Source organism: Schistocerca gregaria, chromosome 4 (genome assembly GCF_023897955.1).
Source record: "Schistocerca gregaria isolate iqSchGreg1 chromosome 4, iqSchGreg1.2, whole genome shotgun sequence".
Lineage (NCBI taxonomy): Eukaryota > Metazoa > Arthropoda > Insecta > Orthoptera > Acrididae > Schistocerca > Schistocerca gregaria.
In genome coordinates, this window is record NC_064923.1 from 223263683 (window position 1) to 223288208 (window position 24526).

Sequence of the window (24526 nt, forward strand, 5' to 3'; positions counted from 1 at the left end):
TACTACTACACATCATAGAATAAGTCTCGATAGCCGCTATCAAACTACAGAATCCCATTTAAGAAAACAATGTTGAACTTATGACTTAAGTGACCCCACAGAACAACAAAAAAAAAAAGAAAAAAAGTCATATTACGGCCCCCATTCTCCCAACCAAAATTTTTCCACAAACGCTTCAGCTCCTTTTATACTTTCGGAGTTATTCTAGGAGGTAATAGTTAGTGACTCAACCTGGGGCACAACTGAACAACCCTTGTCTCTGATGAACACCTGCCGTAGAGGACAACATACTGGGCTCTATAAGAAGCCTACGAGCCACTCACTTATCTGTGTATTTATTGCATCTTTTCGAACCTCCGTTAACAGGATGCAATGGGGCATCGTGGCAAATGCTTTCCGAAAATCTAGAAATATGGAATCTCCCTGTTGCTCATCATGTGAGAAAAGGGTTAGTTTCACACGAGCGATTCACTAGTGCTGCAGCACCGAAATCTTTTCAGACATCTGTAAGGACACAGTAGCGTTTCATTGATGTAATTACTATGTAGCAGCACATAACCACTATTCCATCTCTGCTGTCCCACATCTATTATTGCCTTGTTGCAGGGGCATTCAATCGTATGCCACTGTTTCTGCCTCAGTTTCAATATACAGGTAAATAGCTACGTCATAACATCGAATTTTATGTCTGTACTGAAGTACGAGCTATCCATTTACTGCCACTAAGATCTCTGTAGCGCACAGTGATTCACATTGCTCTGATCTCACTAGATGCCAGTGAGTTGGGATGTAGGATAATTTTTATCTTAAGTAAACAATATAACTTTATTTCTATACCCAATTAGTGCTTTTCAAAACGTGGTAAGGACCCAGTAGCGTTTGATTGACATAATTCCAGAGTATCAGCACACAATCACTATATCATTTTTACTGTCCCACACCTATTATTAGTAGTTGATACTCTCTATTTTTATTATCCGATGATGTTACCCGATGCTAAATTTGTACAACGGCCTTGGTAGTAATCGCTGATAAAAAATATGTTGAATACATCGTTGGATGTCCACAGTGAGATAAGAAGCCTCCGAAGCCATTCGTATGATATTTGTTTTTATAGTGATTCAAATATTGTCAATTCTCATTAAATGTCATTCTAAACAAAACACCTGTTAAAAGTATTAGTAATTTCCATGTGTTTTTCAAGTTTTGCTTGGTACTATAGGTAACACATTATTCTTCATGGCTTCGATATGGAGAGTACATTTTTGCGACGGTGAAGAATAAATATCTTTATCAGTAATAAGTAAATTATTTAAAGCCTTGAAATGAATTGATGAGAAGTAATATTGTAATAAATCCTTCATTACTATATGTGATATTAATCTACCTATCAATTAATCACTCACTACCGCTCACATATTATGCTCCGAAGTTTGAAATCGTAGGAGTCACTGAAATATAATTAAATGTGATCTAGGAGCAATCTCATGTGCTGTTTTTGTTTGTTCATAATTTGCAGTGGATAGTATAAGCTATTATAGCTTTTCGATTGTGTTCAAGTTAGTGAACGTGATTTACTTCCTAAATGAATTTTTGCATTGGATCACCTACATTCATTATTTTACAGTAAACGTTTAGTAGTTAAACGGGGAATAATTAAATAAGGCAATCGATCTTCAAACAAAGATTGAAAAAGTATTGTATCAAGAGATGTTCAGAAACGGAATTTTTCTGAACAGTGCTTTCAGAGTATTCAATTTCCTTTTACACTACTGTGCGACCCATTATTTCCCAGTATAACACCACTTTATATCTAAGCTGTCAGAGCAGGTCAAGATGTCTTTGAGTCTAACAAGATATGAAAAGAAGAAACACCTGAATCAAGTTTAATGAATGAAAACAGTAAACGCACAAAAATGTACCGGAAATTTCAGTTTATTGATATTTCCAAAATACAGTCAATGAATTGCACGCATGGTCGTCGCCATTGTAAGTCAGAAAGTCTGTTGTGTTGAGATTCTCCTCGACGGAGCCAGTCAGACTCCTCCTCAGTAGTAGTCGTGGTGGTGCCACTGGTGTGGGTGGTGCCAGTGGTGTGGGTGGTGTCCGTATCCGTAGTGGTGGCCAACACCCCACCCCCAGTGCGGGTCTGCCACCGGGCTCGCCTGCAGCGTCGCAAAACACAGTGCCAGCGTCAGCAGCACAGCCGAGACCACCTGTTGGACAACAAAGGATTGCCGTCACCTTCGGAGATCACCGTGTACAACACCAGCAGAACTCCGTATCACAACCAAATAATGCGCCTTGTTTCAATTACTTTACAAAGATAGTGAACGAAACAGGAGCAATGACTGTTGTAAGAAAAAGTGTCATTTCTAATATTTCATGTTAATCTCAGCTGCGACGTGCACAGTCCCTTTAGTTAATTGATTTTTATTCAGATTTTTGTTTCTGTATTCTTCTTAGTTTTTTTTTTTTTTTTATCGGTAAGGGGCGTACTTGAGCCAGCTCACGTCTATGCTGCTGAGGGATTTTGACTTGTCACAAAATAAATAAACTTCTTCAAAGTTCGCTGTTGTACTGGCAGCAGTCGAAATCAGCGCACGAATGATAGAACTGCCCTGGCGTTTTGTATCTGTTTTCGCTTAATACATGCGGTGACTTCAACGAACTTATGATGTCTACATTATTTGCGTAGTACCTTTAACAGCACTACCTCGTTTTAAGTTCAGATGCTTTCAAGCTGAAAAGAAATGTGGGCTACCTAAGCATGAGATTTGAGACTGATACCTACAGATTTTTATTGTCTCAGAGTTTCAATGTCCCACAAAAAAATATTAGCAAGAGTTCTTTTTTCTTCATGTTAACGAATCTATGCATAGGGTCGTTTCTTGCAGTCCTGAGGGGATAAAGATTTGAAACGCCTTAGTCTTGTTCGACAGCACCTCGTTAGATTGTGATATGTGAGAAAGCAGCAGTCCACACGTTATTTAACAATGATGGACTATGTACTACTATTGTCCTGAAAAAGTTTAACTGCGTTTTCTTTTCATCTTGTACGATATTTCTGTTTCATCTGTGAGACACTTGCGAAGTGCGGAGTAGCTGAATACCACGTTACTTTCCACATTTCAATTGGAATGCCAAGTCGTTGCTGAAATAATTGAGGCGGAAACTTCGTTCAGTTAAACACAGATGCAGTGTAAGTAAAGGTGTGGATGGGCATCAAGTGTAACTCTGTCTCTTCAATCCCTAATTACAAAACCCAAAATTAATAATACTACTATTTTTAGAGTGTACTTTATAGTAAACGGCAAACACTTAAGTTAGTTGAAAAGTAACCTGCACAATGCCTTCACATCAAATTCACGATCACAGGAATGTCATTCATAACTTTTTTTACAGGAAATAGAGCGAGATCTTAATTAGCGAGATGTGTCCAGAGAGTACGTTCCGTTCAGTAACACAGACAAAAGGAATAAAAATAGGAAATAATTCTTGTTAGAGAAAGAACACACAAAACCTTAAGTATCATTCCACATAATTCCCACTATTGTGGCAGCAGTTTTGTATACCTTTCTCACAGCTTCTTGCCGATTGTGTAGCCACCCATGTCGTAACATGTTATTTGAGCACCTTCCACTGTGATACTGAAATGATGCGTCTGTTTAGGTGGTGAGGAAGATGCGAGTTCAGGTTGTGAAGATGAAATTTTTCCAGAATGGTGGCGAGAAGGTGTTTCCACTTTGTCCCTGCTCGTGTCTTGGTACCCAAAACCAATGAATGCCACTTCTGTTCAACAAATCTTTGAAGTTTTTAAAGATTACACATATATATACAGCTACCTACACTTATAGCAATTACATTTATTTCGCATAGAAATATTACATTCTCTAGACTTGAACATGAGGAATCTGTAGCCCGATGGAACGTAATATCTAAGACAAATCAGAAGGTTAATATAAAGATTCATTCTTGTGGCTGATCATCTGCTTGAAGCCATTCTGTTTCAGGCCACTTGTCACATATTGTCTTCAAAGCAACAGTTTCGTGTAAATAATTGTGATGAGACTAGGGTAAAGATCTGATTGATTAGTTTACGTGGCAGCTGGTCATAGCGACCAATATCAATAGCCTGCTGTTTTTCTACTGATGCAAGAAATAAACTGTTAGAAAAGAAGAATCGCGAGAATAATTTTTGACACCGTGCATCCGATTACAAATGCAAGCAAGAAAACAATATAACAACTGTAAATAGTATGACATAGTGTGGTGGTAGTTGGAAAGATTACGGTGGAGCGCCTCTGTGGCAACGATATGGCGGTGTCATTTGAAAAGGGGGGAAGTCATGTGTGCCGAGAGCGGGCGTGAAGTTGAAGACAGGCAGCCGAAAGAATCAGGACAGTTCCGACTGTGGCGACAGAGTTGTCAGTTACTGGTCGTCTATGGCTGAAGTAGTGTCTAGAGCGCAGTGATAGCTCTTGGACAAATAGATGTTAATCCGGGACAGTAGGACAGTTCGGTGGTTAGTAGACAGTGCAGCAACGGGCACCTTGCTTATTCTACTCGTTGTTTGTGTCGCAGCTGTTTACTTGTGGAACGGAGCGCTAACGTGCGCGGCATGCTGCTAAGCATGGCTGTGTTCACCTCGTAGTGAAGATCAGGCCGCTTTCACCGAGCAGTACTGTGCTGGACAGAGGCAAGCGAACCTTTTCTGCGTGATGTTTGTCGGGTCACTCCTTTACTGCCGTATGTTTTCTGTGATGTGGTCCTGACTGGATTCTCAGTTTATACTGCACATACTTACTGAACATAACTGACTTTTAATGAATGTTAGCAGGCAAAGCGGAAGTTGGTGGCTTAAGGTTCGTGCCAGATTACAAAGAGACACCAATTACTTCTTTTTGTGTAAAGACTGAATTCCTAAGTGTGATTTCTTCTGTGTTGCGCTATGAAACGTGCTCATCTCTCGTACCAAGTCCTGGTTGCCTGCCGGTGGGTGTGACCGAGCGGTTCTAGGCGCTTCAGTCCATAACCGCGCGACTGCTACGGTCGCAGGTTCGAATCCTGCCTTGGGCATGGATGTGTGTGATGTCCTTAGGTTAGTTGGGGTTAAGTAGTTCTAAGTTCTAGGGGACTGATGACCTCAGATGTTGAGTCCCATAGCGCTGAGAACCATTTGAACCTGGTTACATAACCGTGTTAACTCTGTATGTTCGAACAGCCATTGCGTCAGCTGTATTTAAAGTCTTTGTGCTTCAGGGGGCGGTCCCTATTTGAGAAAAAGGCAATATGTTCACATGTGTGATAATAAACCTAGTTCATGTTGTTGCGAATAAGTAACGTAAATTAATCATTGCCCAGCATTATTATCACGGCATATTTCGAGAATTTATGATAAAGGGTTGCTGTGGATAATATTATATGTGTATTACATGTGTATTATATTTTTAACATTTGTGAAGGTTATCATAATCCTTTCGAAGTTTTGCTGTCTGTTGAAAAGGGATTTTTGAAGTAGGGATATTTACTATTTGATATAGTTGATTGTTCTTATTTATGTCATGATTCGATATGTTTTGTCAGTATATTCAAAAGCTTGAAATTCTGTAAGTTCTACTGAGATATTTGAGTTATTTTTTAAATGGGTTATTCTGATGACTTATTTTATTGCAGTCAATTTTCGAGACACAGCATCTGTAAGATTATATCGACTGTATTGTCAGAAGTTTGTTTTCGTATTGTGAAAACCTTATTCATTTTAAACTGAGCAACTGTTGAATTTTAGGGAAACAATAAAAACCTGTTTTGATCTGATACTTGTGCTAACGTAATTGAGGCTGAAAAATACTCAACATAATGTTCAAAATTTTGGAAGAGAGTTACAATTTAAAAAAAATACGCATTTGAAAACAACTGTGAGCATTTCGGTTGTAAACCTGTCCCCATTCCCAGTCAACCAAGGCAAATAGGGCTAAATGTTGAGTAACGCCACAACAGTTACATTCGCTTATCTCAACAGCAAGAGTATCAATTTTTTATTTTAATTTTGACAGAGTAGAACGTGGCAGGTCATTACTAGCCCTTGAGTGTTCCGTTTAATAGTCACGGTCAGAGTACGGGACGGAGTACATCATAGCCGCTCCTTGTAGCCGCGTGGTCTTCGGCGCCTTGCCACGGTTCGCTAGTCTCTACCCGTCGGAGGTTCGAGTCCTCCCTCGGGCATGGGTGCGTGTGTTATAAGTGTGTAAGCCTAGGAACCGATGACCTTAGCAGTTTGGTCCCATAGGAACTTACCACACATTTCCACATTTTCCAAGAGTACATCATAAAAAAAACAGCTAAACAGTAAGTATTATCTTTCCCTTATTAGAATACTTTTTCTATAGATTTAGGAATCATAGTGAATTTGATGATACACCTAACGTATTTCCCTCCCTTTCAGAGTCAAACGCGTATTGTACAAACATTTAAAATTACTGACAACTCATTGCACTGAATGAAGGTCAAGTCTTACTTCCCGTTAGTTTATTGAATGACATCTCTTTATTTTGATATATTTTTCCTTGTGAATGTTGCGTGTTACACGGATGGAACATCTGTGAGAATTTTTTTTTTTTTTTTTGGTATACCCTACTTACTATGATACGGGAAAGTTGTATTACACTCTTTCTGTGGTTTAGACACATATTCACTTATGTATTACTCTTGTCTTTACAGTTCTCCATCTGACTTCGGTCGTTATCTCTACTTCTGCAGCGCTATTTATCTCCAGCTTTCATTGTCCAGGGGGAGTATCTTTGTTTTAGTGGACACTGGAAAACTGCATGCCAGGTGCATCCATTTTCTCGTCACGCACTGAATAATTAAGCTGTTGTTTTGAATATATTGTTGTCATAATGTTAGTTTCGTCTTGGTCTCTGAAAAGTACTGTTTTTCATTCTTATCAGGAATGATTATATACTGAAGTTCTTATGATTCCATTGTATTCTCTGATTCACGGAATTTGCTGTTTCGCCACAGACGGAAGATTGTTATTCCTATGTTCATTTCTTAGGTTCTCGAAACAATGTACTTCAACTTCAGAAACAATCGCGAGAGCCAATCTGTAAAACTCACGTATGTTAATCACCAGCAAGTTACTGCCAATCAATTTATTAGACATCAATCTCGAGTCATGTATTTCATTCACTAACTAATAGCTGCCTCGTTAGTTATATATACAATGGTTTTTTAGTTAGTAAGAAAATCAGCTGGAAAGTCACTGAAAACATTAAAATACTTCGGGAATGCAGTAAAAGGAATAGATAAGTTGTATCTCTCAAAGCAAAAAAACTTCCAAATGTATGACAGTGCACTTATTTCATCTGAAGCACTGGGTAAGAACATTCAGAAAACATTTAATATAACGCGAGAAGGTTGCTGACTTTAACATAGGGAGATGTAGCTCAGGAAGCCTGTAACCGTGTGTTGTGGTAATAGCGTTATTTATAGTGATCTAGTCCTGTTCTCGTTCTGCGTATCATCGTGAGCAACGGAACAGGCATTTCGAAACCGAAAACGTGACGTCAGCACAACCGGTCTATAGTGTTGTCCCAGAGACCGGTTCTTCGACAACGAGAACTCAGTGTTCTTAATTCCGCAGCAGAAATCGATCTGACTACAGTTCGAAAAGATATTGAGAAACCAAAGTGTAGTTTCGCGTCTGCTGGACATTATCCGTAGCTGGAGGTATCTCATTTAATAAAACAAAAAAGAAATAATTATTATGACGCAAGATAGAAATGTTTGCGAACAGTAATAAAGGAGATCGAAGATCGTATTCATAAGAGTGAGAGGTGATATAAATATTCCCAGTCGGGCATAATATATGGATGCTCCTGGTGCCTCAAAGTATTTGGAGAGATCAAAGATTTTTGAGAAACTATCTACTTCCGATTACCTCTTCATGCTATGTTCCTATCAAGCAGCTATCATTCGTGTTACATTTTAACTATCAGGATGAATCATAATTTAGTATATCAGTTGCTCGCACACAGCCGGTATTAACTGTAAAAAAAGAAAGCGCATGTTTTACGTTGAGTCATGATTCCCATCGGTTGTTTATTGATACTTTTATCATTTTCTTCGTGAGGGGCAACACAAACGGACTTTAACATGTCTGTACTATATTTCCGAGGGCGTGCTGAAAAGTAATTTGTATGTGAAGAATCTTAAAACTTTGTAAATAAAACAAACGTTATTAATATTCTACATCTTAATTCTTCATGTATACGAATTCATTTCTCAACATAGTCACCCTGGCGTCGAACACATTTCCCCCAACGAGAGAAAGGTTGGTTGATACCGACACTGTAGAGTGTTTGTTGACGGAATCTCAACTTCACATCTGCTTGGACCGCTTCATCACTATCAAAGCGGAGTCTTCGAAAGTGCTCTTTAAGTGTTCGTAATAGATGAAAGTCGAATGGAGCCATGTCTGACGTATGGAGGACGATGGATGACAGTGAACCCAAGCTTTCAAATTTACATAAACGTCACAGCGCTCTTGTGTGGTCTGGCGTTATGAAAACGCAGAGGGTGTTCCACGCGTAAACGAACTCTTCGAATTGGAAACTCGATTACAGTAAGCCGTTTCCCACGCACGGAAATAGTTACGTTACACACCGCAGAGGTTACACGCTATCCTATCCTTCCACTATGAGAATATGTGCTCCGCGTCCAACCTTATCGTCAGCGCGACATCATTAGTAACCCTTCCTTCCTTATCGGAGAGAAATTAGTGCTACATATTTATATACAATGCATTATTAAATAAAATGAGAATTCTTTTACTCTTTATGCGACGACAGTTTGCGTAACAATAAATTACTAATTTTTTATTCTTTTGCACCATGACACGAATTGGAAATAATAGTCAAAATCTCTGTCTCTCTATAACGGTCATGTGTGTATCTGCCTGTATACGTATTGGTGTGTTATTGTGCTTCAAGAGAAATGGTCCAACTACCAGTATCAAATGCTGATGGTATATGACGTTTTGCCTGAAAAAGTGCTTTAGGATTTAGACTGGCAGGCTTGAAAGGGGAAAGAAGGGAACGTCTTAAATTTGACTATGCCATACCTAAAGGAATATCAGAAAAAATTAATTAGCTGTTTCGACAATAATTCTTACTTTAAGCACGCCCATACCCTACCTACAAGTGCGGCAGGGAGCAGGAACCGGAGTACATGGAAATAATAATTAGAATTCAATATTAGTGTCGAACTCCTAGTGTTAGATGCCGCTAGGCTGACTGATGGCAGTCATAGCGATCCACCTGTATTTGGACTTTTTGAATATTGTTATTAATAAAAATAACTCCCCCACCCACCTTGTCATAAAGAAATAAATAAATACAGGTTAACTCAGTTTCGCTTGTCTTTAAAACCTGCGAAACTGATGCAGACCTACATTTGGCACCGAAAGTAAACAAATAGGGGGCTAGAGGTTGGTGTGACCCCGAAGATCACAGCCAGTGTGGAATAGGCTGTGGTACTAAAACGTCTGGTAAAGACTTTGCGATCGCTTAATCGCTCAGCCAGCAAATTTACTCCCGTGTCAACGAAGGTGAAATCCACGCAACCATTGACTAATGTGTTCTCTCATTAGGAGTGTAGCAGATGAGAGGGTGTGAAAGGCGAGTTTCCCACACCCTAACTGTGATTTTTCTCCTAACGAGAAAATCTCGACAGAAAATGCAGAGAGACAGGAGACCGCAAAGTGGTAGCCACACAAACTGACTGGTGTTCTCTTAATGGGGAGAAAGCAATCTATTCAGAAAACCAAAGGAACAAGCCGGATGGATGTATCTGATGACAACTTTGGCAGTGGCCAATGTACACTCGTGCTGCAAACAATTACCTTGAAAATCAGGATGTCAATCATTAGCAACCAGATAGAGTAAATGAAATGAAATAATAGTCATACTGGTGGTCTCAGAACGAAGGAGGAAACAAAAGATGCACAATAGACAGGAGAGTACATCTTCCTATACTTTGGAGGATAAAAGAATAAGAGAACTATGTCTGGGGAAGGTATAATATTACATAAGAGCTGAAGTCCATGGTCTTACAAGGATACTGTTTGATCAGTAATATAATAATAACTTTAAATATTAAAACCGGAAGATCACATTGCAACATTACTGCAACAGATACACTAACAGTGGGACGAAAGAGGACATAGATGTGTTTTGTAACCAGCTGCTGGGTGTAGGGAAAAATGACTGTCTGATGATATTTGCTGGCTTGAAAACAAAAGTTACTAAAAGAAGTGTACCTCCTATCATAGGGCCACATGTACAGCAAACTCTGAAATCGAATGGACGCCAGCTTATTGGAGAACAACCAAGGCTTACTAGCGACATAAAGGTATAAGTACACTTAGAATGGTGAAGTAGGTCTACTATAGGTTGCGTGATAGCTAATCAGAAAGTTTGGTCATATATTCAGGACACAAGAGCGTCTAGAAGAGCCGGAGCTGATAATTATCGCTTTTTACGAGGTACCACGTCTAAGCTTCCTGAGAATCTTCTAGGAATAAACAAGCAAGTCAGGAAAAAAACTGCCAAATTTTTAAAGGGGATAATCTGGAATCGGACGCCTGTATCAGAGAGAATTACATCAAAGGTAGGACAAGGTTTAGAACATGGCTGGAATGAGATAAAAATGTTGACTAAGACTGTTAAGGAAACAATTGCGACGAAAATGATGAAAATCATATCGGCTGAAAGTATGGAATGATGAATTGAGGTGAGCTGTAATGCAAAAAAGGAAGTGACTTGGACTGACGTGAAAACATAATACAGTATAAAAAAACGGTAGTTCGCCAACTTACTGGGGAAGAAAAGTGTTATACCAGGGAAAGAATAACAGAATATGATTTAACTGGAACTCAAAGTTTTGGATTCAAAGTATTTAGAAACTTACATACGGAAATAGATGGTGAAATAAATACCTGGAATAGAAGGCTTACAGTGTTACGAGCAAGTATTAGTCAAGTAAGATGAGCCTTACCAAACCAATACTGTGAACTGTTGGAAAATGAAATGAAATTAGAATAAAAGACTGGGAACTTGGAATAGGAAGGCTACAGGCAGATATTAAATAAATCTGGAGCTCTAAAATATGCCAGTATTCAATGGAAATAGAGATTTGTGCCCTTGTTGAACGGTATTTGGCTCTTGAGGCGGAGAAATAGGTGGTAGCAAGTATTACAAGCAAGAAGTAAAATAAAAAGGAATGATCAGATTGTAGGTCGTATTTATTATTTAAAATAATGCTCCTTATGAAATCTAATCCACATATCATTGAAAGGAAACTGCTGCTATTGGGAGAAAGATTTTTACTAGAGGCCAAATGCGGCTGTTGTAGAAGCAGGTCCAGTACATATGCAGCATTGTTTTAAAACACTTGATAGAAAACAAAAGATACTTCAACAAGACACTGTTTCTGCTTTTCCCAGATCACGTGAAGGCCTACGGTAAGGAACGAAGGATGAAATTGTGAGGAATATTAGCTGGCCAGAATGTACTTCTAAACATTTTGAATCTGAGTAAATCACTGTATGTTAACACTGAAATTATTATCAACGCAGAATAATTGGCTATAAACCAGGGAAAAAATTATGGGTGTCGCCTCTCACCAATTCTTTTTTTACATTTATCAACAAAATTTTATAAGAATGGAAGTGCAGAAGCCCCAACAGAATGGTTCTGGAAAGGAACAAATTTATTAACGCTATTTTATTTGCGAACGATTCGTTTCTCCAGCAGAGTGAAAGCACTTTTCAAGAAAATGTGATTAAATTGTATTATATTTTATGAACTTTCGAACGGTTGTATCTATAAATAAAAGGAAACTAATGACAACGAAAGAGAAACACGCAAGAGGAGCAAACTAACAGTGATAAAGAATAGAATAATAGAATAGGTAAACTCACTCAAATATCTCGCGAAAGACATATCAGTACATAAATTAATGCAGATGTCATTCAGAACATAGAGCAGTATAACTCTGAATTTGTTGTATAAGTAGGAAACTTGTCACTACTATGAGGAAACAGATAACGCTAAGACCGCACAACATACTGGCTAAGTCTGCCGTAAATGTGGTAGTGAAGACTGGATCCTAACAAAAGGAGAGCAACGAGTAGCTCAAGCAGCTGAGAAGAGATTTCTGGAGCCACTTTACATTAATGGACAGAAAGAAAACTTAAAACGTAAGACAGGAACCAGGAATGGAAACATTGGCAGAAGACTTTCCAAAATGAGAAATGATGTCTACATCAAAAGGAAAACATATCTGAGCGCCTGCCATGGTAATCATTACTTTTTAACCAAAGTGAAGACGGGATTTATGAAGATCAATGAAGAGATGCAGGCAACATTTCTGATAAATTCCTTTGGTTTCGGATCCAGCACCCAGTAATTGAAAAAAAATAAAAGAATTAAAAAAGTCAGCAAACAATCGTGCTCTTACTACTGCCTTCTTGTGATGATGTGGTTACTAGACTCTCAGTGAAGCAAGCGTTCATATCACAGGGTACAAACAGTACAAGATATGGAAAAGCAAGCAAACGAATATTTTTGATGGGGATATGTGTCGAGTTTTCGTAAGTAAAGCGCACGTGCGTCTTTCTTCACGAGAGGTATCATGAAAACTATCAAAACACGAGAGAGAAAAAGCTGGCGTCGAAGCGCCACTAGGAATTTAAATAAGAACTTGGAACGCGAAATGAGGAATTGTTTACAAACGAAGGAAAATGAGCATTGATTCTGTAGCAGAGAAACATTAATTTTTGTTATACAGTTTCCGTGATTGCAAAGGGAGCATCCTGTAACGTAAAATGGAACCAAAAATGTCTCATACTCATACTATAAGGTAATTTCAAGAATAACACGAAAATGTGTGGATAGACTGAACACTATATATTTGCGAAATTGGTACGAGGTGGTATAATTCGGAAACGATCCTGGTTGAAAATGTCTCACGTTAAGAGACCAGTTGACAGTAAATGCTCACCAGTGGCCCGTTCATCTCGACGATGTCTCTATGTTCTCGTACACCAACCGCAAGGGAAGTGTCTGAACACTGCCGGCGTACCCTTCCAAATATACTAGCAACTCTTGAGGAAACAATAAATTAGGTAGGAACGAGAGAAGCTGTCATTAAGCTAGCTGGAAAACACTGCAGACGCACACAGATTCACTTTCTATCATCAGGCTATCCCGACTGCCCGACCAGCCGACGTCTTACGACGAGCTGTTACTTCCGCAAACTAAAGGAAACGCGTAGTTTTTCCCGCACTTGCGTCGTACGTGAAATTCTTCCTTGGGATTCTGGAGAAACTACATCTCAGCTATCGTTGCAAAACAGTTTTTTTATGTTGGAATTATCGTGTGCTTAATGATTTGTTTAACATTGTTCTCCAACTCCCACAAGCAAATTCTTATATCCTGATGTTTAAAATTACTCTCACCCCAATGAACAGAACGAAAAGCAAATGGTTGTATACGCTTTAGACTGACAGTCTTGTCTTTATTACGACAACACTTTTCTTCGAAAACTATTCCAGTTAAACAACTGAAATCTTTGTATGGACATATTTTTAAGTGTCTCCCACTCGCAACGACAATCTAGTCACACTATACTCTTAGTGTTCTTTACAGGCACTTCTGTCAATCACATATCTACTTCTTAAAATACTTCTAGCTTTCTTTTTCAACAGCAAGCACCTTTGTTTTAGCGAATAATGGCAAATGGTATGAGAAATGTCTCCTTGTTTTCAATACCTTGTTTTCAATACCTACACCACAAGAAATTCATTTTTTGTTTTGAAGATACGGCTGTTTTCTTTCACAGCTTTGTCTTTGCCTCTGAAACTCATCTCTTTTCATTGACCTGTTGAGTTCTTTAGCTGCCTTTGTTTTCTCTCAGTCCACTAACATGATATTCACTCACTTACGGAAAAGTCGCATCAAAAAGTTTAATTCTTATTTCTCTTGTGGCGTATTTCAGATGCTAAACAACTGTCGGAAAAATTAAAATTAATGGATGGTCTCACTGATACTTCAATAGAATTAGTTTTAATTGACCATTATTACGATCTGACGCTTCATCTTCGGGTAAATTTAGTGTTGCATCCGATCGGCAGAACTTCGTAGCATATTTCTTCACAATAATTTTAAACTTTCTTCAGGACTGTTTCATTGCTTTTTGATCCTTAAGTAGCGAATCTGCGTGTGGTGCACAGTACTCGTACATCAGTATTATGTACTAGCAAACCTGGCAATGTTTCGCAATTGCTAAATACGTATTGCAAACGAATGAACGTCATAATCTCCGTCTTCCCTCCCCCCCCCCTCCTTTTTTGTTTGTCAATCTCCTCCAGCTCCTGTCTTTGTCCATCTCCTCCTTCTCCTTCCCCCTTTATCTATCACCTCCTCCTCCCTCTGTCGTTCTTCTTCTCCCTCCTCCCTCTGTCCATCTCCTACTTCTCCCTCTCTATGTTCATATCCTTTCCCTCTCTCTGCCCAGCTCCTCTTCCCCCATCCACCATCTCTCTGATTTTTGGCCTTGTTTATTGGTGTGGGAAACGTAACCTTGATTCAAAATGGGAGTCGCTTAAAATAAATGAATTATTTGGTTAGGGTCAACGGTTGTGAAAGAGACGTCTCCAGGTGATGGACTTGTAATGACAGTAATTTCAACGACAGTATTCCAGATGATTTTAATTTAAGAACGGATAAGGTTGCAAAGCTTTGGACGGTTCAGATTCCATACTAATATTCAAATCGTAAGCCGATAATCCATAAACATAACTTTTCTATTTTCGACGAAGTAGCAAAATAATCCATGGCGGACGGAGCAAGGAGGATATAAAAACCAGACTATCACTGACAAAGAAGGCATTCATGGCCAAGAGATGTCTACTAGTATCAAGCATAGTGTAAGTAGCCTGTTTATATGTTCGTATGTTGGCAGTGCTGTAGACTGTATTAATATCTGACAGAACTCTGCGCCCTCGATAAGAGACTCTTTGGCTGGACGGACTTGCAGTTTGCAGTTAGCGGTTAGCAGTTAGCCAGCGGACAGTTTGGACGTGTGTCCTTCTAGGAGATTTAGTGTTGGTAGGACACGCATTGTAAAATAATGATTGATGTATGTGCTAACGTTTAGGTGGTGTAATTACTGACTATTATATAATTTTTGGAACTGAATGACACATAATTAAGGTAAATTCTGCTAAATATATTGTCTGCTCTTCAACAACATCTTCTTTTGCTAACCATATGCCTATTAGTATTTAGAGCATATAGTAGTGAGAATCTTTTTATTCAGCTGGCTGCAGTTGCTGCCTGCTGTAATTGCTCTAGTTCATGCTATGAAGATTTTCTATGAGGTCAGTTATGAAATGTATGGGTTAGTGTTAGGATGTCTTCTAATTCTGGGCTATTATTTTGAGTTAATTATTTGAAGTCTTGTCGTCATTACACAGCAGTCAGATTGCGTTGGGCTTGGATATTGTGGGTAATAAACGAATCGGTTACGTTTGAGTTTACTTTGACAGGGAACATACTGTAGGTCACTGTTCAAATGATAAAAATAAGTAACGAGACAGTAGATTCAGTTTCATTCAGCTGTTTAAGAAAACAAAGAGGTCTCACCTACTCAGTTATTTCAGTAGAGAAAAAAACCAAAGAAGTTTCAATAGACCCTAATTTGAGGAAACAATTTATGGCCATGTACATGTGGATCATAGCATAGTATGGTAGTGATGCATGAACTTTGGCAAAACCAGAAAAGAAGAAAATCGATGCATTTGAGATGTGGTACTACAGAAGAATGTTGAAAATTAGGTGGACTTGATAAGGTAAGGAAGGAGTAGGTTCTCCAAAGAATCATCGAGGAAAGAAATGTATTGGGAGCACTAAGAAGGGACAGGATTGTAGGATATCTGTTAGATATGACTGAATAACATTCACGGTACTTCAGAGAGATGCAGAGGGTAACATCTGTAGATGACAGAGGTTGGAATACTGTACATCCAGCAAATGGTTGAGGACGTAGGTTGTAGGTGTTACCCTGAATTGAAGAATTAAAACCGATAGCAAGGATAAAATGGAACAGCATATTGTTTACGCAAATTTTGTTTAATATTACTGATGTGGAGTAAGAATATATATAGGGGGAACAATTTGTCTGATAGTTTGAATGCCTTAATATTGTAGGTACAATTGACTGTGAGAAAGAAAAATGAAGCAAACATTTCCACAGCACAACATTTTTTCCTCGCAGTTGTCTTTAACAGAAAGCAGTTTTGTTTAAAAAAAATAGCCTCTGTCTACAGCCATCCCAATTTTATTAGAGAACTGTGTAAAACTTTGGAGTAAATCAGTCAAGAACTTTCCGAAAGATTTGAACACAATATTTCCTCTTTATATAATTTATAGATATATTTACACAATAGATATTTAAAAATGTTTTCTATGTCCTTCTGAATTCTTATTAGCTTATTGTATAAAATTTGAAAGTAAATCCGTCAAGAAATTTTCCGAGATTTTTATTATAAACTTATCACCTTTACATATTATATATAGATATTTCTCTAACAAGTAAAATTTTTTAAAGTATTGTATAAAAATTTGAAGTAATGGGTCAAGATTTGTCCAAGACTTTTACTAAAACATTTGGACATTATACAGTACATATATTTAAGCGCTAAATATATTTTTAAAAAATGTGTAGCCTATGTTCACACGGACGTTTACTCGAATCACGGGCAAAAATCTGAAGTTAATCAGACAAAAATTGTTCGTCATTTCTGGGAACAGTCTTACACTACAGATTCTGATGATGGCTGTAGTTAAAACCTGTTAGGGTGTACTTGATTACAGATCTTTATTAGTATAGATAGATGTATGTTAAAATGGAAACTAGATGAACTTTCGATACTGATTTAGATCTCTTATTCGCATGCATTTACGTATCCACATAGAACTTTGTCACTTTTTATATTTCCTCGTTTCCAGTTTTAATTGCCAACAGCGTATTACCAGGATTCCAATTCATAAGCAGACAGTGGACTTCGTTTTTTTACGATAACAACTAGCAAACGCGGAAGACAGGTGTATTTTGATTTCTTACCATTTTCCTACGACAGTATGTCTGCCTGTGGATATATATATTCTAACAGCAGCACACCGTCGTCTTCCGATGCTCTGTTCCCTCTGTGCAGCTCTGATGCGGAAACACTGGTGGTATGGCTGGTTACCGCTTGCTCAAGCTTTCAATGTTTACTCATGTCAATAAAAGAGGTCCTGATTGTTGATAATCGATGGATCCGACCCATGCTACATAAGCGACCGCATCTGCCTTCAGTAGTGAGGCGTTATTGAACTTAGAGATACAAACACCTACCACCAAATACAAAGAACAAACATGTAAATAACGAAATTACTCGTTGGAAGCTCCCCGTTGACGACAATGACATTAGAGATAAGAAAACAAATTCATCGCTATCTACCAGCCAGTGTCTTAAGTAAATTGAGTTCTTAGATCAACATAGCTTCCACACTTTATAACACCTTCAATTAAAATAGTAACCAAGAACAGAAATTGCGCTCATGGTGTGGATCTGTTTATAATATTGAATATTTTAATTACAGCATCTGAAAACAGTTACCAGTCTGTTATCCTTGTGTGGTATATCTTTGTTAATTACTAAAAATATATCTCTGTGTACATATGTTGAACAAAAGGCAATGGATAAACAAATTACTAAATCGTAGTTATTTAAAAAGGCAGCTGTAATTTGGTATCTGTTACATATATTCTGCACAGCGACAGGTTGTTTTGACAACAGAGACTTGGAGTTTTCAAAAATAAGTAAAGACTAATGGCAGTAATAATGATAATAATAATAATGAATTTTCTAATGTATGTGAATACTAATAGCAATAATAATAATAATAATAATAATAATAATGAGTTTTCTAACATAAGTAAATAGTAATAGAAATAATAATAATAATTTATAATACATCTCTGCCATTTCAAAGAATACTTTAACACATCAATGATTTTCTTTTCTTTTTTTGTTTTCTGAAAATCTTTAGCCCCAAAGTTCTACAACATGTAATACAAAAATATTAAGAGACTATCTTCCTTCTGAGCTCATCGTCTGATTCATCATAGATGAACGATGAATACATTTTTTGAGTTTTGTTAAAATTTGTATTTCTGTGTGTTGCAGATATTATGACTCTTTTAGTGAAGCTCATTCTAAGACCCTATGCAAAAAATTAAAAATTTAAAAAAAATTTTCCTCGAGTTTTCTGAAGTTTTCTAGGCGTCAACACGATGTTCTTCAAGATGGACTTTAAGTTTACATTTTGGCAAAGCTGGAAAATAAATTTATTAACGAAACTGGAATTGTGTTATTGAGAAATAGCTCTAATACGAATCATCATTGTCTGTATGTTATAATTCTCCACAAATACGTCATACTTGCTCCCAGAGTATGATGTTCTTCATGGCCTTGGTATTATGTGCACATTTTAGTGAAGATAGCAAATAAATTATGTAACATAGGTGGGTAGATCACGTAACTAATGAGGAGGTATTGAATAGAATTCGGGAGAAGAGGACCTTGTGGCACACCTTGACGAGAAGATGGGATCGGTTGGTAGGACATGTTCTGAGACATCGAGAGATCACCAATTTAGTAGTGGAGGACAGCGTGGAGGGTAAAAATCGTAGAGGGAGACCACGAGATGAATACACTAAGCAGAAGGATGTAGGCTGCAGTAGGTACTGAGAGATGAAGGAGCTTGCACAGGATAGAAGAGCATGGAGAGCTGCATCAAACCAGTCTCAGGACTGAAGACCACAACAACAACAACAACAATAATATGTTATTCAACTAATTAAAACTGAGTTGAAAAAGGAATTGTATTGATACACATGTTTCTTTTCTGTATGCAGTAATAATTTCTCAAGAAATCGTTTATTTCTCCCACAATATGATGTTATGTTCTAAGCAGATGAAACTCTCCACAGGAGGAATTAAAGGTGACACAGAGGAAGATCATGTAGCATGGCGGTCTGTTCATTCTTCACAACAGAATGTAGGTGTAATCATAAATAATTTTTGTAACGGAACAATATTAATTTGAAAGGACTTTTGATGAAAAACAAAATTTTAGTTTCTGTTCAAGTTTGATAACATCATTTATTTCATACAATTTCTTTCATGTAGATTAATTTAAATTGAATGACTTACAATTTGTAATCAAATGATGCACGAAAACAAACCAACTACCTTAAGGCAATCAATTGCTAAATAAACAAATACAAGTGTGTCGCTGTAACAAATATAGACAGCAATGTGAATTATAGCTTTTCAAGAATTCATCAATCGGTCATCAACAGGTGCATTATCTCAAATGGAAATTTGGTGACCATTACATTGACATTAATGCCTTTATTTTTACATCATTTCCTATCAATTTTTCCCAATGTGGCACCGATATTGCATTTCAGTTGGTACACATTGAATACAGAACAATAAATCTATGCATGTAACAGGACTTGGAAACAACAAGACACTTGAATCTTTAAAAGTAACTTGAAACATTGTTAATGAGAATCCTTTGGATACTCAAATATACATACTGTTTCACAGTTCATTACTATCTTCCCCACAGTGCCAAAGAAAATGCACATAGGGTCATAATCCTGCTGAGCATACAAGTCTGTTATGGAGGAATAACCAAGAATCTCAGTAGTAGTGTGGGTGGTGCCAGTGGTGTGGGTGGTGCCAGTGGTGCGGGTGGTGCCAGTAATGGTGGTGATGTCCGTATCCATAGCCTTGACCATCACCCCAATGGTGATGACGTGGGTCAGCTACCGGATTCGCCTTCAGCATCGCGAAACACAGAGCCAGCATCAGCAGCACAGCCAATACCACCTGTTGGGCAACGACAGGATCCTGTCAGCTTTGTATGTTTTTGTGTAGAGCACCAGCAGAATACAGTGTCACAGCCAAATGCAAACAGGGAAAAATGAGCTATTCTCATTGTGATATCATAGATTCTGCGAAAGATTATATAGCTCTATAGTGCTACTCGAAGTGTTGCTGACAAAAATAGCGTCAATGGTATGAAATTTTAGTATACAAACTTCCTGGCTTTTTGAATATGCAAACTGCTTCAGGAATAGAAGCAAATGTTTTATGAGATGACAGTACACACTAATTCGAATAAGAAACTCCTAAACACATGTACTCATTTTTTAATGCTTACAGAGGTTAGTCTTCGTTTTGGCTGTTGGTTTTTACTTTCTATGGCTATTTTATACGTTGTTATCTTTGTTTTGATGCTCTATTTGTGAAGTAGTTCTTCAGTTTACACCAATTAATTCTTCCATTGGGCATTCGACAAGTTGTCAAACTGTCTTGTACAATATACATGCACCCGAACGTATTTACAAAAAGTAAGTTCTCTAGTATGGGATATGTGCACGGGTTTTGCAATTGAAATACTGCTGCTACATATAGAGAAAACGGTAGACGTTTCCCTATCCCCGTAGTACCAACCAGACTGAAGAGTATTTACTCCATTGTTCTCTGAACTTCGTGAGACTGATTTACTGCCGAGCAGTCGTATCTTATCTGAAAGTAGAAGTGAAGAGTACGTAGATGAAGTTGAGGACACTATGCAGTAGCTCTCCAACAATCACACTCAGAAGTCGTATATTTATTAACGGACTAAGTGTTCGGGCTGTATATAGTATCACTCTCATAAAAAAGCGTGAAGGAGATATACACGTGGGACGAAATTGACAACAAAAGTTGATATTTGTAATAGTTCACTCCACCCCCGACTGCGAGAAATTGCAGTTTCGAGGTTGTCATGTAGCTCTATTTTTCGTCCATGCTTCATTAGGTATTGGTTACGTGCATTTTAGTAAAAATATATCTGTGCTGCAGATTCATTTTCACTTGTGACGAATGAATGAAAAATTTCATTTTTTTTCGTCTGACAAGAAACCCTTGTCTTCCTTGCATTTCATTTCACTAACCCCCACTATATCTAGACTGAGCCCAGCATTTCCATTTTCAGATGTTGTAGCTTTCCTATCACGTTCAGCTTACTGCCTCTGATGATGTAGTCGTCGAGGGGAAAATATACTTTAATATTTCTTCCTTATCGGAGAGGAATCTATGATGCAATATTTATGTGTACTGTGACAATAAAACAAGAACGGATTCTTAAGTTTTACTTTTTACGCTATGACAATCTGTGTGACAGTTACAACATTTTTTAGTGTAATAGGCGCTGAAAAGGGTATCACCCCAAGCATTCAAATTGGTGGACTGAAGAAGGAAGAAGGTAACGTCTAAAAAATGAAGTGGCATGACTGAAGAAATACAAAATTTTAGACACTATCTGAAGAATAATTGCTTCGGCTAAAATGCACATACCACCCCTAGGAGAGCAATCGAAAACTGGAGATTACGTAGAAATCATCATAAACGACCAATATGAGTACCGAATCTCTGGTTTTCGATGCCACATGGGTAACTTGTGTAGTACTAACCATATAGTATTGCACCAGAACACTGAATAATCTTTTGACTATTATTATGCATAAATATTACTCTGCAGAAATGTAAAGAAATAGCTGAACAAGAAGTAGCTTCGTTTGGCCTGACATTAAACTTGATAAACAATTCTGTAATTTAAACTGCCTTCTACTTCTGAAATTGGTTATTGTCGTACATTCAGTGAACTGATCACATGTTACAGACACAATAAGGATGTGAAAACAAGAGAATGAATAATGTTAACAGCATTACGTGTCGAATATAAGTAGATTGAGTGCAACTGAGTCTTCCTACACGAAAGCTAACATGAAAATCATCAGGGCGCGATAGAAAACAGACGTCCACTGAAGATGTATTTAATGTATAAGACCGTGTGCCTCAAGGAATTGAAACAACACAAAAAGACGATTTGTTTGGAAACTGATGTAAACCTACATCGGTTATGAGATAGAGACAACTATTACCTCTTTGCTACACGGTATCCGCCTTTGAAAGGGAAATATTCTGTAATATAAAACAGAATGAAATCTCTCTTTATGACTATAAAAAATATGTACGTTAGTAATTGCAAATCTGTTTCGAGGTGCTAAAAGTTAGAAACAATCCTGGCTGAAAAATCTCCTGTTAAGAGAATTATTGGCAGTATTTTCTCACCAGATGCCTGTTCATATCGCCGCTGTGACTATGTTCTCGTTCGCCAACCGCAGCGGAAGTGTCTGACACTGCCGGACTGCCCTTCCAAATATACTGGGAGCTATTGAGGAAGCAATTAGGTAGGAGCCAGGGTAACAGTCCTTAGGAAAACACTGCAGGCGCACAGGCTTCGCTTTCTGACATCACGCTTTCGTCAGTGGCCCGCCTAGATGACGAGTGGAGGCGACGGCATACTTAAAGCTGTTACTTAAGAAAACTAAAGGAAAAGTGTAGTTCTATAAGTGTCTCGTCCAAACTTTGTATGTCAGCATCTTCTCTGAGACTCTGAAGCAAACCGAGCGAGGTTGATCAAATAACGCATTTCATACACGAAACAGCCGTTGCAAAAAATAGATTTAATGAAGAGAAGAAAAGACAATTCCACATTCGAATTAGTTTTAAGTGATAATAGTCGTCGTCCACAGCAGATTTTCGTACACGTTCAGTCCTGCGTTCAATCGGTACAACTAAGTGGCACGATTTCTCAGCATAACGTTTAAACGACAGACAGAGATGTGATGTGTTCAGTGACACGCTATTGTGCCTGTTTTCCCTTATTTACACCGTTCATATAGTTGTGTTGGGAAAGAGCAATAGCTTAAAGCCCTAACAGAAGCTAGTGAAGCTCAAATAGTTATAGGTACGGAAAGCTGGCTCAAGCAGGACATAAGTTCAGCCGAAATTCTTTCGAACGACCTAATAGTGTTAGACTCGATAGATTAAATACAGTTGGGGGTGGAGTATTCATTGAGGTCAGAAAAAGTTTACCTTGTAGTCAAATTAAAGTGATAGGTCTTGCAAAATAGTGTGGGTGGAGGTCATACTTGACAGTCGGACTAAACTATTAACTGGATCGTTTTAACGAACCCCCCCCCCCCCCCCCCGCCGCCTCCGCCCGCCCCCCCCCCCCCCCCCATCCCACCGACTCAGGGTAGTTGCTCAACAGTTCGAATAAAACTTGAGTCTCATTTCAAATAGGTAATCCCTCATACAAATTATAAGTTTAAAGTTGGTGGCAGTCATAATCGATCGAAATTGTACCGAATGCTTTCTCAGTAAACTATTTTGAACAATTAGTTCATGAAGCCACTCGAAGCGTAACTGGTTGCGAAAGCATACTTCACCTCATAGCAACAAATAATCCTTGGGTTCATATTGACCCCAGCGGTACCCAGAGTACATAAAAAAATCGGTAGTAGGAGGATTAATAAAGGCAAAGCCTCCGGTGCATATTACATACCAGTCAGGTTCCTTTCAGAGTATGCTGATACAATAGCTCCATATTTACTAATGATATATAACCGCTCGCTCACAGAATGATCCGTACCTAAAAACTGGAAAATTGCTCAAGTCACACCAATACCCAAAAAAGGGAAATAGGAGTAATACGCTGAATTACAGGCCCATATCACTGACGTCGATTTGCGGTAGGGTTTTGGAACATACACTGTGCTCGAACATTATGAAGTACTTCGAAGAAATCGATTTATTGACATACAGTCAGTACGGGTTCAGAAAATATCATTCTTGTAAAACACAGCAGGCTGTTTATACTCATGAAGTAATGAGTGTTATCGACAGGGTGGTGTCCAATTGATTCCATATTTTTAGATTTCCAGAAGGCTTTCGACACCGTTCCTCACAAGCCTCTTCTAACCAAACTGCGTGCCTACGGAGTATCGCCTCAGTTGTGCGACGGGATTCGTGATTTCCCGTCAGAAAGGCCACAGTTCGTAGTTATAGACGGAAAGTAATCGAGTAAAACAGAAGCGATATCCGGCGTCCCCCAAGGAAGTGTTATAGGCCCTCTGTTGTTCCTGATCTTTATTAAAGACTTAGGAGACAATCTGAGTCGCCCTCTTAGATTGTTTGCCGATGATGCTGTCATTTAACGTCCTGTAAAGTCCTCAGATGACCAAAATATATTGCAGAAAGATTTCGATAAGATATCTGTATGGTGCGAAAAGTGGCAGTTAGCCCTGAATAAAGAAAATTGTTATTCACATGAATAGTAAAAGCAAGCCGCTAAATTTCGATAATATGATAAGTCCTAAGTAATAGGACATGTAAATCACAGCTACATACTAAAAGCAAATAATAATAATTATTATTATTATTATTTTTTATTGTTATATTATTTACGTTTTCGAACTTAAGCTCTTATTTAGACTACAGGCATAG

General features: G+C 38.1%; 1 long non-coding RNA gene across 2 annotated transcripts in view; it reads right to left on the reverse strand.

Moving 5' to 3' along the window:
- Positions 1–24526, reverse strand: part of LOC126267557 (uncharacterized) — a 319893-nt gene that overhangs the window by 142911 nt on the left and 152456 nt on the right. Inside the window, exon 1 of one of the 2 annotated variants that reach the window (XR_007549023.1) lies at positions 22307–22382. The exons of the other annotated variant lie outside the window; for it this stretch is intronic. This is a non-coding gene — a long non-coding RNA (uncharacterized LOC126267557). Of the gene's footprint in view, positions 1–22306; positions 22383–24526 lie in introns of those variants that run through there. 2 annotated transcript variants of the gene reach the window in all.